The sequence below is a fragment of the Notamacropus eugenii genome, chromosome 4 (genome assembly GCF_028372415.1).
Source record: "Notamacropus eugenii isolate mMacEug1 chromosome 4, mMacEug1.pri_v2, whole genome shotgun sequence".
Classification (NCBI taxonomy): Eukaryota; Metazoa; Chordata; class Mammalia; order Diprotodontia; family Macropodidae; genus Notamacropus; species Notamacropus eugenii.
Window position 1 is genome coordinate 66858494 of NC_092875.1, and position 18646 is coordinate 66877139.

The 18646-nt window shown below is 48.0% G+C and overlaps 1 protein-coding gene across 1 annotated transcript in view; it reads right to left on the reverse strand.

The window, feature by feature from the left end:
- Window positions 1-18646, reverse strand: part of KLHL26 (kelch like family member 26) — a 42272-nt gene that overhangs the window by 21846 nt on the left and 1780 nt on the right.

Sequence of the window (18646 nt, forward strand, 5' to 3'; positions counted from 1 at the left end):
CTTCCTACCATCTCTCTAATATGGCATCTCTCTTCTGACACTGCCACCCCTCTGGTCCTAGGAACTCACCTCGCACCTGCACTGTCACACTAACCTGCTGGCTAGGCTCTCCACCTTAAGTCTCTCCTCACTCCAGTCCATCCTCCACTCAACTTTCAAAACGATCTTCCTTACCTATTACCTCCAGGATCCAATGTTTGGCTTTTAAAGCCCTCCATAACCCGGCCTCTTCCAGTATTTCCAGTTTTCTCACACTTCACTCCCCTCAACATACTCTGTGACACTGGTCTCCTTGTTCGTCACAGGAGACACTCCACCCTGCATCTCCAATTCTGGGTGTTTTCTCTGTCTACCTCTGGGAGGCTCTCCCATCTCATTTCCACCTCCTAGCTCCCTTCACGCTCTGGCTGAACTCCCACCTTCTACAGGAAGCCTTTCTGGTCCTCCTCAGTGCTAGCACCTTCCCTCTGAGACTGTCCCTGATTTATCCTGTGACTATCTGGTTTGGATATATCATCTCCTACATTTCATCATGAGCATCTTGGGAGCTGAAATCGCCATGTGAGATCCTCCAGGGTCCCAAGCTTCAGTTCTGTTCTTGAGTTGTGGGTGACCTAAGTCCCTCACGAGGCCTCAGTCTCTTCATATGTTAAAAATGTGGGGGTTAGACTCAATGACCTTTGGGGTCCCTTCCAGTTCAGCCACTCAAATCGCATAAAATGCAAAGGGCTCTATGAGTAGGTGGTGAGCTGGGCCCGAAAAGGCTCGAGGGGATGCTAGGAGAACATTTTTGAGGGAACCCACTTGTTGCGATCCCTTCCAGCTCTGGGATTCCATGACCTCTGAGGTCACTCCTCACTAAGACTCTCTAATTCCGTGACATTTCTGGCTTCATCCAAGGCGCGATGACTAACAGGGCTCAGTTCTGGTCTAGGAGGCTTATCTCTAGTTTCCGCCTGCCCGCAGACAAGGCCAAGGCTCATTACTCACAGTAGCCCATTCGCCCGCCTGCTCACTTGCTCACTCACTCCCTCCACATGCTTGGGAGACGTGATGATGGGTAAGGATGACCACACCCTGAGTCCCAGAGTGGGAGGGTGAGTGATGTGTCTAAGGTCACACAGGAAGCTGGGGAAAGAGTCTGGGGAAGAGGACAGGAAGGAGCCTTGCTACTCCCGACTCCAGCCAGCCCACTCACTCATTCAGTCCTGCTCTGCCCCTGGTCATTATGATGTGCCTGGTTAAGTCATCTCCCCATGAGTCAGGAAAAATCAATTTGGTCTGATCCCCCGAATATTTACTAAGTGGCACTTGAGGTCATTGAGGGAGACTGAGCCGAGGGACCTGACGGAGAACAAAGGTCTCCCAAGCACAGATGCCTCATTTCCCATTACTACTGTTGAGTCGTTGCTAGAACAGCAGCTCCCACTTTTATATCACTTTATCACTTACAAAGCCCTGGGAAGGGGACAGTACAAGGATTGCTATCTCTAGTTTACAGACAGGGAAACTGAGGTCCAAGGAGGCCCAGAATCACATAGAAACCAAAACCTAAAGGCAAGCCTCCATACAGAGAGGTCCCACTTATCAAATTCAGAGATGACCCAGAGCCAGAAGAGACAGCTAACCCACCTGATGACAGTCAGGACTGAAAAAGAGTGGGGCTGGCACAGGGTCAAATCCAGTAAGATGAAATCTAAGAAGGACAAATGTAAAGTCTTACACTTTGGTTTAAAAAATCAACGTCACAATCACTTTAAAACTGGGGCTCTGATCATTCCCCTTCATGACATGGGGGTAGGGTTGATGACCAGCAGCGTCAACGAGTAAACATCAGAAGATGAGGCTGGGCAGGAAAGCCAGGGCAGGCTTAGGCCAAAGAGAGGCACAGCTTCCAGGGACGAGGAGGCACAGACCCCAAAGGGACGCCTGCTTTCATTTCTGGACACCATACTGTTTTTGGCGGACGATAATAAAGTGGAGAATATATCCATGGGGGACAGACAGAATGACTAGAATGTATGAGATGTGTATCAGTGAATGGAATACATGAGCTGAAGTTCAGTGACCTGTCGTCTTCCACACCAGACATGTTTCCCTGGCAATAGCATTTATGCCACTTCTGGGGGTAGGGTGGGGATGGTTGGTCAGTAATAGGATGCTCATCTCTCCACTACCCACTGGGTGACCTACAGCTTCAGGTCTGAGACTATACTATTCACTGCAACAGACTGACTGTTAATAATCTCACACTGGTATACATGGCACTGCCTGCCTACAAAGCAATTTTCATCACTTCATATTCACAACAGGCAGAAAAGGAATTACAGTGCCTATTTCATAGATGGACAGCTAGGTGGCGCAGTGGATAGAGCCTGCAGTCAGGAAGACCCGAGTTCAAATGTAGCCTCAGACACTTGCTAGCCATAGGAGCTTGGGCAAAGTCACTTCACCCTATTGGCCTCAGTTTCCCCATCTGTAAAATGAGCTGGAGAAGGAAATGGCAAACCGCTCCAGTATCTCTGGATCACAAAAAATAGCACATGACCGATAAACAACCAAACCGCAACAAATTTCACAGACAAGGAGATTGAAAAGCAGAGTGGGAAAGTGACTCTCTCAAAGTCACACAACTGATCATTCAGCAGGGCTGTGTCTTGAAGTCAGGCTTTCTGATCCCTAGGTTAGGGCTCCTTCCATTGTATCACACTGTTACTGATACATCCTTGCTTCCTGGCCACACACACGCACATGTGTGCACACACATGCATACACATGTGCACACATACACATGCGCACAAACACACACCCCTGTCTTCATTACCCCGCAAATCTCTTTAGTGTTAGCTATCTGTTTTAACTTTTGAAATGTCTACCTCTTGGACTCCCAGCAGCCTACTCCCTGGCCCATGTGGCTCTCCTTGGTTTTCCCCAGGATATCTCTAGCTTCCCGTCAAGTTTGGTTTTGAAAAGCTGCAGGGGAAACTCAAAGTCCCCCAACACTTCTTTTCATTAAAATGTCAGAAAAATTCACAGAAAACAGGTCCTCGGGGAGTTATAAGAATCTTTTCCCGCCCCCACAGAAGGCCTAACGCAAGGGGCCAGTAGGAAGTTTGACAGTGTTGCCCCTTTAAAATATTGTCCTACATTCAAATTCCCTTACTTCCCCTCCAAACTGCAAGCGCTTCCACTTCCAAAGCCAATTCTGGTTTTTATTGTCCATGTGGCTCTCATGGAAGACAGAAAGAGGCTGCAGCTGGGTGGCACGGTCCCAAGACTGACTATGTACCACTGGGTCTTCCTGCTTTGGACCCCTCCCATCAGAATCATGGCGGGCATCAATGGACAATGCCCAAGAACACCGACGCACAGAGATGCATGGCGCTGGCTGGGAAAATGGGCCAAGTCTGGCTCCCCCTAAAACTCACCATTCTTTCTGCCAGTGAGAGGTTCCCAGGGGCTGGCCCTGCAGCAACTCCCCTCATCAGCCCCTGACTCCAAGGAAAGTATCAGACAGAGAGCCTTCCAATCAGAGCTCCTAGAGCTCCCACAGCATTCACTTATGCTGTGCTCTTCCTTACAACAACTCTAGGAAGGAGGTAACGTGAATATCCCTAATTTTCAGATAGAAAAACTAAGGCATCAAATGATAAAAAATTCATCCAAGTCTCAGAGCTAGGAAAGTCTCAGACAGGATGAAAACCTGGATCTCTGGACTCCAAAACCAATACCCTTTCCTTTAGCCAAGTTGCTATTTCCATAAATCCAGAGATTATCTAGAGTAGAGACGATGAGCTTTAGATTCAGGAGAGCTGGGTTCAAGGATGGGCTCCACCATTGCCTCAAAAGACTAATTTCATAGGAGCAGAGGGACCTAGCTCAAGAGTAGACAGGGTCTCTGGTCATCTAGTCCCCCTAGGGAGGGAAGTGAAATACTTGTCCAAGGTTACACATGAAGTAGAAGGCGAAATTTGAACCCAAGCCCAGATTCCAACCACAAGTTCTTCCTATACACCACGTTCTTCATCTATACAAGAAAGCTGAGCTAAGTGGTCTCTGAGGTTCTTTCTGGATCTAACATTGTATGGTCTATAGCCCTTTCTTGCCCTGACATGCTAGGGTTCTACAATTTAACAAAAGGGTGAGCCACAGTCCAAAAGGGAAAGGACTTGCTCAAAGTCACACAAGTTAGGGGGTAAGGAGGGAATAAGAGGAGAACCCTTGGGGTTCCTGGGTCCTGAGGCCAGAGAACAGGAGTGAAAGCATCCCAGCATCCCCTCCCCTATCTTGCAGCTCAGGGTGCATGAGCATAATCCTGCCTTTCATGAGGAGATGTGCACATCGCCAAAGGACAACTGAGAACTTTATTCCTAACCCAGAGCTTGATGAGAAACTGCTTTCTTTCAAGTCCTTGAAAGCTGGAAAAAAAAAAAAACACCAACCCGTACATCTGCAGCTATCTCCTTCAATGCTTTGCATTGCCGTGTGTAAGAGGTACATTAGAAGTCTGATTCCGACACTACAATTAGACTCTCCAAACAAAGTCAGCCGCCCTCATATAAATCCCGTCACCATGGTTACCATAATATTTTACAGCTCTGGGTTTTGTGCTCCAAGCCCAAAATGATAAAATCACCATATTTTTGGCACCTCGCTATCACTGCCGCATGCTACTTGAGAGCAAGAAGGTTAAACATGGCTCTGACGAACGCTGGAGTGGCTGAGGTCATGTCAACACTCTTCCATTTCTGAACTGTTCCCTGGGCTCCGTTCCCCCCTCTCCTCCTCCCACCCTCGGGCCAGAGGAAAGCAAAAGCAGAGTATCCTTCTCAAGCCAAACCGACTAGATCTGGAACTTCAAGTAGGATGAGAAGAGGGTTCCAGATAGGGTCTGCCTGGGGGAGGGGGAGGGAAAAAGGGGGGCTGACTGCCTGGGTTCTAATCCAAGCCCCGCCACCTACCAGTTGAGGCCCTGGAACAAGCCCCCCTTCCTCCCCAGGCCTGGGCTGCCCCCTCTGTAGATTGGAAATAAGAACACTTACTCTAGCTACCTGGCACAGTGGTAGTGAGGGCCATAAGAGAGAAGGGAGGAAAGTGGGAAGCTCTATGTTGACATTTTGCAAGACATGTAAAAAAAAAAATATATGTATATATATATATAAAAGGGCCAAGGAGCTCAAGACTCATTCATTAACCCTCAAAGAGCCAGTGAGAGCAAGAAGAATTAGGTTCTTCTTCCACATGAAGAAAAGAAAGGGATCACCCCAGTGGGCTAGAGGCAAAGTTCCCAGCTCTGCCATCCTGGGTTCTAAGGGACCTCCCAGTTCTGATATCCCATGTTCTAAGGGCCCTCCCAGTTCTGACATCCCGTGTTCTAAGGGCCCTCCCAGTTCTGACATCCCGTGTTCTAAGGGCCCTCAGAGCCCTGATATCTGACATCCCACGAATTCAAGAGCACAGAAGATTGGTCACACTTCAGTGTCTCTTCTGTCCGCTGATGAAGGATGACCTGCCAGCTCCTCTCCCACCACCATGTAAGAGCTAGAAGGCATCCAATGGTGCCAGATTCTATGGCAAGTGCCCTAGACTAAATCAGGGCAGAGAGTCCCTGACCCACTGAGAAGCCCCTTCCCCAGCCCAGGGGCAGCTGCACTTTCTAATTTGGCATGAACCACTTTGCTCCTTATACTGCTGCTTTTTCATTACAACGGTTATTTTCCTAAATCTCCAGTGATAATTTAAAACAGAAAACCAAGTGTTATAGCAACTCAAGACAACATGTGGGTGTATTGGAAATTTCTGCTGTTAAGAAGCAGGTACTGGTAAGGAACAGGAAGGCAGAGAAGACAGAGACACAAGATTCTATGCACAGTCAAGTCTCCCTCAAACAGTACTTGACCTGCCTCACCTGGGGCACCCACACACTGATGCCCACTCCCCAACTCCCTGCTGCCATAACTCTATTGCTTCCCTTCTCCAAGAGATCTGGAGCAAATTCAGACCCCTGGGGGGAACACTGCTGTTGGGCTTCTGCCCACTGGGGATGGCAGGAAATCACTCGATATAACAAAGCTAGTGCCAGAGCCAGAACTTTCAGGACACAGAATGTCAGAGCTGGGAGGGTCCTCAGAACACAGGATGTCAGGGCTGGTGGGGTCCTTAGACCATAGGATGTCAGGGTTGGTAGGGTCCTTAGACCACAGGATGTCAGAGCTGGGAGGACCCCTAGAACCCAGGAGGTCAGGGCTAGGAGGGCCCTTAGAACCCAGAATGTCAGGGCTGGTAGGGCATCAGAACCCAGGATGTCAGGGCTGCGAGGGCCCTTAGAACAAAGGATGTCAGAGCTGGGAGGGCCCTTAGAACCCAGGATGTCAGGGCTGAGGGGGCCCTTAGAACAAAGGGTGTGGGAGCTGGGAGGGCCCTTAGAACAAATGGTGTCAGAGCTGGGAGGGGCCTTAGACCACAGGATGCCAGGGCTGGAAGGGCCCTCAGAACCCAGGATGTCAAGGCTGGGAAGGCCCTTAGAACAAAGGGTGTCAGATTTGGGAGGGCCCTTAGAACTCAGGATGTCAAGGCTGGGAGGGCCCTTAGAACCCAAGAAGTCAGGGCTGGGAGGGCCCTTAGAACCCAGGATGTCAAGGCTGGGAAGGCCCTTAGAACCCAGGATGTCAGAGCGGGGAGGACCCTTAGAACCCAGGAAGTCAGGGCTGGGAGGGCCCTTAGAACCCAGGATGTCAAGGCTGGGAGGGCCCTTAGAACACAGAGCATAGGATTACAGAGATGGGGAGGAAATCAGAAGCTACCTTAGAACACAGAATATGAGAACTAAAATGAAGAAAGCATGGAATAAAGAACAGAGCACTGGACTGGAGTCAGGAAAGCAGGAGTTCAAATCCCAGTTGACCCTAGGGAAATCACTTAACCTCTGTGTGTCTGAATTAATGATCCATAAACATGTGGGGCTAACAGGGACTAGATTCAGTGGCCTCTCAGGCCCCTTCCAACCCTAAATCTACTACCCTATGACTCAAAAGATTCATTAATCCTGTTTCCTCATCACATAAAGAAGAAAATCTGAGTCCAGGGCAAGAAGGAAAGTCAGTTGGCCAAGAGCAGTCACTCAGTCAACTGGTATTAAGTACCTGCTATATACCAGACTCTGTGTTAAGTGCTGGATCAAACAGTCAGGGGTAAAGCCTGGCTTAGAACCCCGTTCTGGACTCCTGGTCCAGAGCCCTTTGCATTCCGCCCTTCAAGGATATAAGGCGCCCCTGCCACACCCCCACCTCCCCCAGCCTTCAGCTCCCACATCTGTGATTGGGCCAGGCCAAACCCCAAATGCTAGCCAAGCTGCGGAATAAGGTTTTTGTTTTTTGTAACACATCCCCTGGGGCTTGTTTAAAGCACGAGTAAATTCCTCCACTTTACCCCAAAATGATTTGGAAACACTGCCACTTTAATAAGTAAAATCTCTTCATTTTTCACAGCGTGGGCAAGTAGCTGCTTGAGCATGCAGCAGGCAGTGTTGGGGTGGTGGTGAGCACCAGGAAATCCTGTTCTCCCTTCCCTCCCTGCCTTAGGGAAGCTCTGGAGTTAAAATTTTGGCTTTGGTCACAAGAGAGAAGAGTTCTAGACCAGGCCACAGAAAGCCTGAGCTCTAGGCCTAGCCCTGCCATAAGCCTGGTGGCAGAGTCCTTTCCCCTCACTCTCTGCTTCATTCCCCCACCTTGTAAATGAAAGAGTTTAGCTTAGATGGGTGTCTTAGCCCACCTTGCTTCCAGCTCTGACATTCTGGGTTCTAAGGGCCCTCCCAGTCCTGACCTCCTGTGTTCTAAGGGCCCTCCAAGGTCTGACATTCTGGGTTCTAAGGGCCCTCCCAGCCCTGACATTCTGTGTTCTGAGGAGGTGACAAATATGGTAACCAGATTAAAATGTAATTGGGAAATATTTAATAAATACAACAGAATGAAGTTAATGTTAATAATATATGGTTTTCCTTATATATGACATGGAGGTGGCCTGTTTCTTTTTGAATTTGACACTTCTGTTCCAAGGCGCCACCCCCCCAGCTCAGATAGGCTATGCCCAGAGACACAGATTTAGGCTTAATGTACACAGAACAGTGTGCCACTGAGAACTATCCCAGAGTGGAATAGGCTGACTCCTCAGCTCTGAGGTCCCTCAATCAGATTCTGTGCACATTCAAAGGGTCCTTCCCACTTCTCCCATTCTAAGTACTAAGGTCCCTTTCATCTAGACCATCCTCCCTTCTAAGAAGCGATCGTCATCAATTCCCAAAGGGCCCCAACGCAGCCATGTGTGGGAGATGACTATCTCCAGACTGAAGCCAGTCTGCTCCTGGCTAACAATGAGGGACGCCAAGAGCCACAATTGGGTTACTTAGACTTTCCAGAGAAAAGGTCATTTGGTTTCCTATGCTCTTGACTGTGAAAGTTCAATGGTTGTAAATGGGAAAATCCTGGAAGAAGCATGAGTAAAGTTTAAACTACAGGGTCGGAAGCCTCCTCCGGCTCAGAAGGCATTCCACTTTCTGCCTTGGCAAAAAAAAGGGGAAACAAAAAACACAACACACAATCATTTGCGCGGGTGACTCCATTGTAGCATAAACATTTGTACATTTTCTGTCTCCCCGAATTGGCAGTCAGGGCCAACTTTAACATCATGCCCCTAGCTTGACACAGGGTGAATGAATGAGGACAGCCTGGGAGGGCGGAGAGGGACTGCTCCGGCCACTGACCAGACCTCATTAACTAAAATACAGGGTTAGATCTTGAACTCCAGCCCCGAAAGTTTTCATTGGAGTGAGTGAGATCTTCCCCCTGAATCCTGGGAGAGGTGGCTTTAAGATCTAGTGCTAGACTTGCTTTTAGAATCCGGGCTGGGGGGTGGGGGAAGGAGGGAAAGGTCATACCATTCCCGGTGCAAATAACTGGATTCCAGGTGATCCAATGCATTCTTGCCACCTGCTCTCCTTGGCTGGCTGTTACAAATCCAACATCCCTCGGAAGGAAGAGAGCAGCAGGATGTCACTAATATCACACCCATCTCCAACCTTATGGAGCTCTCTTCCTCCTAGATCCTCAGATGACCTACAGTCTCCCCATTTCCTCCCTCTTTCCCCTCCCCCCAGGCTGTTAAGGCCTGGCAAGGTCCCTGACTCAGGATTCTCTCCAGCCTGAGCACATTCAATTCCAGAAGTCTTTTCTGACCGGAAAGGTCTTCAATTCCCCCAGGTGCCAGTGACTGCCTCCTCAATCACTGCCTTTGCTAGCTGGGGTATGGCACTGTGCAATTGGGGGATGACATTACAAGAAGGATATGTGGTACCAGTAATGCTGCTCTCCCTCCCAGGGTCACAAAGTAAAAAACACACACACACACAAAAGCAACAACAACATTGTTATACATGGTACAGAGAAAGAAAAGTCAGCACAAACAGTAAATGATTTATCAGCATATGTTTTATGCAATTCTCTCCTTATGAAGAAGTGAAGGGGGTTAGGCAGGCTAAGGCCCCCAACAGAGTGGTTTACTAAATCCAAAGAGGTATGCTGAACACGGGCAAAATCTAAGGGCCTACGAGGAAACTGATGGGCACATGGACAGGCTCCACGATTTGGGCAGGGATTTGACATTATCTGAGGTTCTTCTGACTCTAAGATTGTAAAGAGGAGGTGATTCAGACCCTTAGGCTGATACTATGCAAAGATACTCATCCTTCAGAGATCTGGAGGGGCAGAGGGGTTGAATTAACGAAACTAAGGAAATTTCAGCCTACATAAATCTTTTTTAAATCCCAGGATTATACCTTCACTACAACCAACATTCAATAAAAATAATAAATCATCTACTAAGGTTGTAGGCACTGTACTAGAAGAAGGGGGAGGGAGGAGGAGATACAAAGACAAAAACAAAAAAGTGGCTGCCTACAAGGAACTTACATTCTAACTCAGGTCACTTTAACCTAGGACAACATGAATAGAAGCTCTAGTGAGTATGTCCTCCCCTAGCCCAGGAAGGGGTGATCGTGAGAGGTGACCATGCCCTTGTTTCCTGCCCTGGCAGGGATAATATCTGGAACACTGGGCTCAGTTCTGGGTCTACATTTCAGGATGGGCACCGGCATCCCAGGGACAGATGGAGAAAGAATTGGAAACAATGCCTTCTTAGGATTCCATTGAAGGACCTGGCAATGCTGACATGAAGAAGGAAATTAGGAAAGGCATGATTCCCATCTTCAAGTACCGGAAGAGTCATGATAAGAATGCTGATTTGTTCTTTGTGACCCCAATAGGCAGGGCCATGCACAGCCTAGCCAGGGTAGAAGTAACAGGGAGGCAGATCTGTGAACCATATAAAGAATTGTTTAATAATCCAAGCCGTCCAATAAAGAAATAGACTGCCTCAGAAGGTCACCGTCTTCAAAGGAGATGAAGATGTCAGGGAAGAATAGCTGGGCTTCCTGGACCTCTGGGACTTGTCCTCACTTCTCAGTGTCCATTCTGTCATAGGTCCTCTTTGGTCCCTCTCAGAGATCCAGCCCTTGCTGATTTCCTCTGCTGCCACAGGTTCAATGACAGTCTCTGCACAGAAGACTCCCAAAGCTACATTATCAGCCCTGAACTCTCCCCTGAGCAGCAGCCTTCCTCTCCAACATCCGATGGGCATCCCCAGTCTATCCCAAATGGCGTCTTCAGGACGCACACAAAGCCAAGTTCATCTTTTCTTATACAAACCCACCCCTCCTCCCAAGGTACTTTTCTCGGCTGACGGTACTAACATGTTGCCAGTCAGCTGGCATCCATCTTTAATTGTTCTCTCTCCTCTCTCATATGCAATCAGTAGCCAGGTTCCCACATATCTCCTCTCCAATCACACAACCACCACCTCAGAACCGGCCACTATCACCTTTCACTTAAACTACTGTACCTGTCTAGTTGGTGTCTGCCATTAATCTCTAGCATCTTCATTTTACCCTTCACAAAGCTGACAAAACAATTTTCCTAATATGTGGCCAGATCACTCCTCTACTCAACAACCTTCAATGGCTCCCTATCACAAGATAAAACACGAACTCCTCAACTTGGCATTTAAGATTCTCCACAATCTAGTTTCAAGTCAAATCAACAAGCATTTCCTAAGCCCCTACTATGTGCCAAGCACTGCGTTATGCTCTGGACACAGTCCCTGTTCTCCGAAAGCTCACAGCATAACACAGAAGATAAACTGAGGATAATTCCAAAGGGAAGGCACTAGCATTGAGGAGAACTGGGAAAAGGCTTCTGGCAGAAACAAGGAGTTTTAGCTGAGCTTCGAAGGAAGTCAGGGAAGCCAGAAGGCACAGATGAGGAAGGAGAGAGTGGCCAGCATGGAGACCCGTCTTGTTTGGAGAACGGCAAGGAGGCCCATGTCACTAGGTCACTGAGTACAAAGAGAGGAACAAGGTTAAGGAAGAAGGAGCCAAGCTATGGCAAGCTTTCAAAGTCAGAACATTGTCTGGTCCTAAAGGTGCCACTGGAATGTACTAAACAGAGTCACAACTACAGTTTGAGAAAGTCGATCTGACAGTTGAGGACTGGAGAGGGGAAAAATGGGAAGCAAAGAGACCACTGGCAGGCTACTGCAAGAGAAAATTGAGGAGGAAGGCCTCAAAACTTTATCGAGCCCGTTCTTCTGATTGCAAAGGGTCTTCTCCACTCAGACACAAGGTGCTCTCAGACACTTGGATTGCCCGACACCTTGCATCACAGCCACATCAAGATGCCTGACCCTCCCTTTCTCCCCCTCTTCTAGAACTCATGGGATGCGCTGATTTCTTTTGCTTTTCTGTGTGTGTGTGTGTGTGTGTGTGTGTGTGTGTGTACAAACTCCACCAACATCTTCCACCAGTAACTCATCATGACATGAACCTAACCCTGAGTTTTTGAAGGCTGTACTAGCACAGAACAAGCCTTGGCAAGTTCTGCCAAGTGAGAAAGACTCCAAACGAACAACCCAGGAGAGAACACATGCCCGTCATCTGAACACCAGACTGGCAAAGCCCAGAGAGGCTCAACCCTAGTAGTCTGACCTATCAAGGAAGAAAAAAAAATGGCCAAATTAATTTACTAAAAAAGAAAAAAACAAAAAACAAACCAGCTCCTAATTTAAAGGGGGTGAGATCTGGGCTCATGGAGTAGTTCCCCTATCTGCCAAAGCAAGGATCCTGGGGCCATGAAAAAGCCCTCCCAAGTGTCTCCACGGGCAAAGAATGACAGTGGGAAAGGGGTATGCAGAGGGCACGGATCACACTCAAATGCCTGGCAAGCTGCCCGTAGACAGTAAACGGCTCCTAAAAGCCTCTGCCTCCAGTCACTATGACTCCTATCAGGAAAACCATGGCAGCTGAGTCAGAATGATGAGATGGAAACATGCCAACTGTACACAGCACCTCCCTCACAGAGCACCCTCACCACCCTCCCCTGCCAAAACCCCTTTAGGACATCAGGAGATGGAAAGGACCAGCTCAGCCAATCTGTACCTCTGTTTCCTTAAGGGGGACCTCCATCTGCCTCCACACCTTCCCTCACTGATAAGCCAGGGGCACTCAGGGGGTGACCAGGATAGGGAAGGACCTCACATTAGAGGCGAAGCAACAGAAGCAACCGGGGAAGTTTAGCCAGGAGAAATGAAGCCCGAGGGAAGAGGCTGACAGGGAGAAGTAGAAGAGATTTGCCCTTTCAGATTAGGCCTCTGGAGCCAAGCCCAAATCAAATCCCACTTTCACTGGAAAACCTTTCAAATACTTGATGACAACTCTCTAGTCACCCCCCCCCACACACACTCCCACTTCCCAGAGCTCGGCATCCCCAGGCTCTTCCAACAGCTACCCCTCCACCAGAAGGCCCCTTCACTGGCCCCACTGCATGCTGGATGCCTGCCAGTTTATCACCCAGTTTCCTAAAATGCAGAGCCTAGATCTGAACACACTACCCTGGATGCCATCTGCCATGACAGAAGGACAATCCCCTCCCTCACTCTGGGCAGATTCGGCTGCAATATCACACTACTGACTCGTGTCAAGCCTTGGGGTCTGTTCACCCACCTACAACAGAGCTGCTTCACCTTGTGTGTGCCAGGGACCCCTTTGGCAGATAGTCTGGTGAAGCCCACGGAGGGACCCCTTCTCAGAATCATGTTTTAAATGCCCAAAACAAAATACCCAGGATTACAAAGGAAATCAACTATCATACACTGAAATATGGTGAGCAAAATGTTTTCTTAATAAGCTCATGGGCCCCAGGGTCAAGAACTGATCTTTTGGGGCCAGGCTGCTATCTGGTCACATCTCATCCATGTTTTACTTATAAAGTTGATTTTTTTTAAGTTTAAGACATTTCTTTGGCCCAACGTTCTAGTTTTCCCATCTCTCCAACACATTAGTCTCTGTCCCAGCTTTAGGTCAACAGGAATTTGACACACATACTTCCTCTGCCTTTTTCTAAGTCATCATCAAAAAAGGTTAAGCAACAGTCCTATAATGAGAAAAGATCCCTTGGGCACTCCACAGCAGACTTCCTTCTAAAGAATAGGTGCTCTTTGGCTCCAGCCATTCAACCGGTTTTAAGTCAACCTAACTGTATTAATATCTAGCCCACATCTCTCCATCTTGTCCACAGAGCAGTATCAAAGACTGCTGAATTCACAAACTGTTTTCCTCACAAAAACTCCACAAGTAGTGTAAATATTATCATCTCCATTTTATAAGTGAGGAAATTGAGGCGGTGAGAGACAAGGTGACTTGCCTACAGTTAAACAACTAAGACAAATCAGAGGTGGAATTTGAACTCAGGTCTCCTGCCTCTGAATTACACTATGAGAGAGAGAGACAGAGACAGAGACAGAGAGATAGAGAGAGACAGAGAGACAGAGACAGAGAGACAGACAGAGACACAGAGACAGACAGAGAGATAGAGAGAAGGAGAGATGGAGAAGCAGAAAGAGAGAAAGACAGAGACAGAGAGGGAGACACAGACACAGAGACAAACAGAGAAAGAGACAGAGAGACAGAGAGATGGAGAGAATTGGAGTTAAAAGGGGATCAAAAATGACAAAATGTAGCCTGGCGTCATTGCATCATGGGATTTGAAACTGGAAAAACCCTTAGAGGTCACCTAGTCCCACCTTCCTCATCTTGTAAATAAAGAAACTGAGGTCTATGGGAGACTGCTTGTAAGATTGAAGAGAGAGAGACAGTGAGCTCAAGCAACTCTAAGGAACTGGGCCCAGGCCTTCTGTAAGGACTCTGTTCCATTGGTTTGCTCATCACCCCATAGATGGTTCCACATTCTTCCCCCACCCTCCATCCATGCCTCAAAGATGCCCACACTTGGGAGCACTAGAGACTTATAGCCTTCAGGATATGAATGCTCCCTGCAACTCACAAGGCATGGTCCAAAAGAGGGTGGGGACCAGGACAAGACAGCCCATGTCATCTGATTTCTTCGCCTTCCTGACTTTGTGGCCTCATCTTTCGTCATCCCTCCCAGCCCTCCCAGAGCTAAGGGCCTCACTGTCCCCTTCTCTCTGTTCAGAACATGCCCCATGCTTGCGAACTGTTTGCCCCCTGCCCACTCCACCCGCATCTCTCTAGCCCCTTGAACCACAGAATCCTGTATCTAGAGCTGGAGAGAATCTCAGAGGCTATCTAGTCCAAATCCCTCAATTTACAGATAAGGAAACTGAGGCCCAGCCGAGTTAAGTGACTTGCTCAAGATCATACAGACAGTAAGCATCACAGGCAGGATTTGAAACCAGGTCTGCCCTCAACAGCCTATGGTTCTTCCATAACCTAGGCCCCAGTCAGATCTTTACAGCCTTCTGCAACCCTTTCTGCCTCTGCCCCTCTCCAGCCCTGCTGCTGACTGGCTTCCTTGCTTAGCTCTGGACTCCCAGGATTTTCTGGGGCTGCTCCACCAGCCTGGAATGGTCTCTCTGGCTTCCTTCAAGTCCCAGACAAAATACCACCTTCTGCAAAAAGTCTTCCCCAAACAATCCCCCCTAAATCAAATGCTGATCATCTGGGGATATCTTGTTTGTATATAGCTGTTGCATGGTTACACTATAAGCTTCTTGAGGGCAGGGGTTGTCTTTTGCCTTTCTTGGTATACTTAGCACTTCAGTACAGTTCCTGGCATACAGTAGGCACTTAATAAATGCTTGCTGACTGACAGCACACCAGTGTCCCCTCCATTAAGGTCCAGCATAGGGGCCACCTCCTCTGAGGAGCCTTCTCCAATCTGAACCTTCCCGCCCACCTTCTCAAATCTGTCCTAACAATTGGTTGAGATCTCCCCTACATATTTTCTCCTAAATTATTTGTGCAGGCATGGTTTTCTCTCCCAGGAGATCATTTCATCTTTCTCCCCCTGGGCTCTGTACACCATTGGTGCTTAATAAATATCTGAACTGAAATAACTGTTGTTATGCCAAAAAGTTCATGAAATCCTGAGGAGAGGGAACGTGATTAGGAATGTTCTCTTGGTTCTGATTCACAGGCCCAGAGCTAGAGCTGGACCAAACCGCCAGTGGTCAAGTCCAAGTCTCTCATCTGACAAAAGAAAACTCAGGCCCTCAGTGACTTGTCTGCGGTCATCCCAGTGACAGAGCTGGCATGCCAACACAGGTTCTCTGACTTCGAATTCCAGGCCCTCGATACTGTACCAGATGCTTCCCGAGATGAAGGAAGGCCATTTTCCAAGGTTGGATAAGCAATAAGGGATGTTAAAAGCTCACATCCTGATACTGCTGTACTCTTTATGGAGCCCTCAGGCTCCAGGTCAACCAGGAAGAGTCAGCACCATGAGGTCTAGTTTATAAACAAGGAAACTGAGTCTCAGAAAGGCGAAGTGAAGAGGAAACACCGCAGACAGAGGCATTCAAGTGTGTTGCCTTCTCCATCCTACCACACCATCTCTTCTTATGTTTTCAGAAAGGTCTAGGAGATGACCCCAACACCCCTTTTACATCCACCCCTCCCTGGGCAGACATTCCTTTTGGTCATTTTTAGTAGGAATATTTCCATGGCCTGCCGGCCCCTGGACTCTCCTCATCACCCAAGAACAGCTCAAGTTGGCCTGCCTGGGCCCAGGGCAGCCATCAGTGCCAGAGAACATTTGAAAGGCCTTTCCTGATGAGGAGGGCTCAGAGGAGCTCTTGATGCTCGGGCCATGCGGTACCTCACTCAGATGGTATTTCAGCTCAGGAGGTGTGACTCCACAGGGAATTTTTCTTTCCCCTCCACAAACCCCCTTCTCAGCCTTCGAAGCAAACATCCTCTTTCCTTTGGAGGAGCACTGGACAGAGTCGGCACCTCCCGGTCCAACGAGGGGGAGGTTCACTGGAGAACAAGTGTCTTTTGTGTAGAATTCTCCCAGACTCACGGGGTGGAGGGGGAGGACTGGAAATCTGCACTGGGCCCCCCCCCTCTCCCTTACGCAAAGCCCCAGCTCAAGAAGCCACATTCAGATTCTCCCCAAGGTTTCCAGCAGGGCTGGGTTCAACCATTAACGACTGTTCTACTAGGCAACCGATTTTTGTTGTTCCCTAGAGATGGGAAGGAGAATGAGCTCTGTTCTTTTTTTCCCCCTTGGATGAAAAAAAAAAAAGGAAGTTAAAACAAACAAGTTATATAACGTTTTGGGGGAGTGGGCTACAAGATGCATTTGCTCTTAGAAAATAGTGCTTTGTACACAGTAGGTGGTTAATAAATGGTGGTTGTTGCTGATAGAATTAAAGCAGTCCCTTGAAAAAAGGCAATGTGGTATAACAGGAAAGAAAGGAAGGAAACACATATTTATTAACCACCTACTGTGTGCTAGGCGCTGTGCTAACCATTGTCAAATATTATCATACCTGGTACTATCAACAAGTCCCAGGAGTTATGTGCTAAAATTACTTCCATTTTACTGTTGAGGAAACTGAAGCACACAGAAATGAAGTGACTTGCCCAAGGTCACACAGCTAGGATTTGAACTCGGGTTCTTCTAGACATCAAGACTATACCACCTATCTGCCTAGTAGAAAGAACTGTAGCCTTAGTCACAGACTCATAGATCTAGAAAGAGTCATCTAGACCAACCCACACTCATTTTACAGATAAGGAAACTGAGACTGGAGAGATTAAAAGATCATCCACACAGGCAAGGATTCTGAACACATACCCTCACTCAAGCCAGCACCCTTTCTACTACACTGAGTGGCTTCCAAAGTCCTAGATTCTAAACCCACACACACTTGTCATCTGAAGACTAGCCCAGCTAAGCTAAGACACTCATCACCAAAAAGTTGGCTGGGGACTAAGTCATGAGGGCTTTTTTGCTTTTACTTTCCACCATGGGGAAAATTATTTCACCAAACATCTTGCAGCAATGACGTAAAAATTATGCAATCTCCAATTTTTTGCAAAAAAAAAAAAAATAGTGGCCAGTCTTTCCTGTTTCTCTCCCTTCTCCCTTGCCCATTCCAAAACTGAAGTACAATTATCCATCAATTCTACTGAAGACTTTTTTTTGGGCCTGGAAATCCAAAAAGCCATCTCTTGGCATGGAAGGGTAGAGATCAAATCTTTAAAAGCCCCAAAGAATCCAGGACTGCTATGAAGAAGGTGCTTTGCCAATTATAAATTGCTAAAGCAACTTAGTGATCTATGATACCACCAGCAGCTAAGAAAGAACCCTCTCTCCCTCCTCCAATACACCCTCTGCTGCCAAAGTGATTTTCCTAAAGCTTGGGTGTCACCCCCCCACACACACTCCAGTGGCTCCCTATGGCCTCCAGGAACCTACAGTAAATCCTCTGGTATTTAAAATCCTTCACCACCTGGCCCCTTCCTACCTTTTCAGTCTTCTCAGAGCCCCCTCTCACAAGAAGACTCCAGGCCTTTGCACAGATGCATGGTAGGTTACCCCTACCCCAGACCTGGAATGCTCTGCCTCCTAACTTTCCTCAAAACTCAGCCCAAAGCTTGGATACCTTCTTTTAACTGTCTTTCCTATTCCCTACCTTCCCTCCCCCCCCCAGTACCTTCCCTCAGGGATTACCCTGCATCCTTCCATGTACCCTCCATATTTTCTATATCCACAGTTATTTACATGTCATCTCCCCTATTAAAATGGGGGTTCTGGGAAAGCAGGGGCTGGTTTTGCTTTATTTATCTCCAGTCTGAAACACAGTAATCAATAAATAAATGTCAAATGACTGAAATGCCCATCAACCTCACTTAACAAATGCTCCAAAGAGCTACAGCATATACCACCTCCAACACAGGTCTGACCAAGACAAGCGTGAACAGCAAAGACCAGCCTCTCCCCCAAATAATCTCTTCCCTTAACTGAACACATTACATGCTTACTATTGCCAGGCACCAAGAGGTAGGATCACCTCAGAGTCAAGAAGATGTAGGCTCACGTCTTGCTTCTAACACCAATGGGCTACAAAGCCCTGGGCAAGGAAGTCCCTTAACCTCTCCCAGGCCCAGGCAACTGTCAGAGACTATAAACTGCAAGAATTGCCAATCTGTACCAGGAGAGGCAGTTCCCTTCACCGATTTCAATCACAGGCCCAATTGGGTTTATTTTTATATATA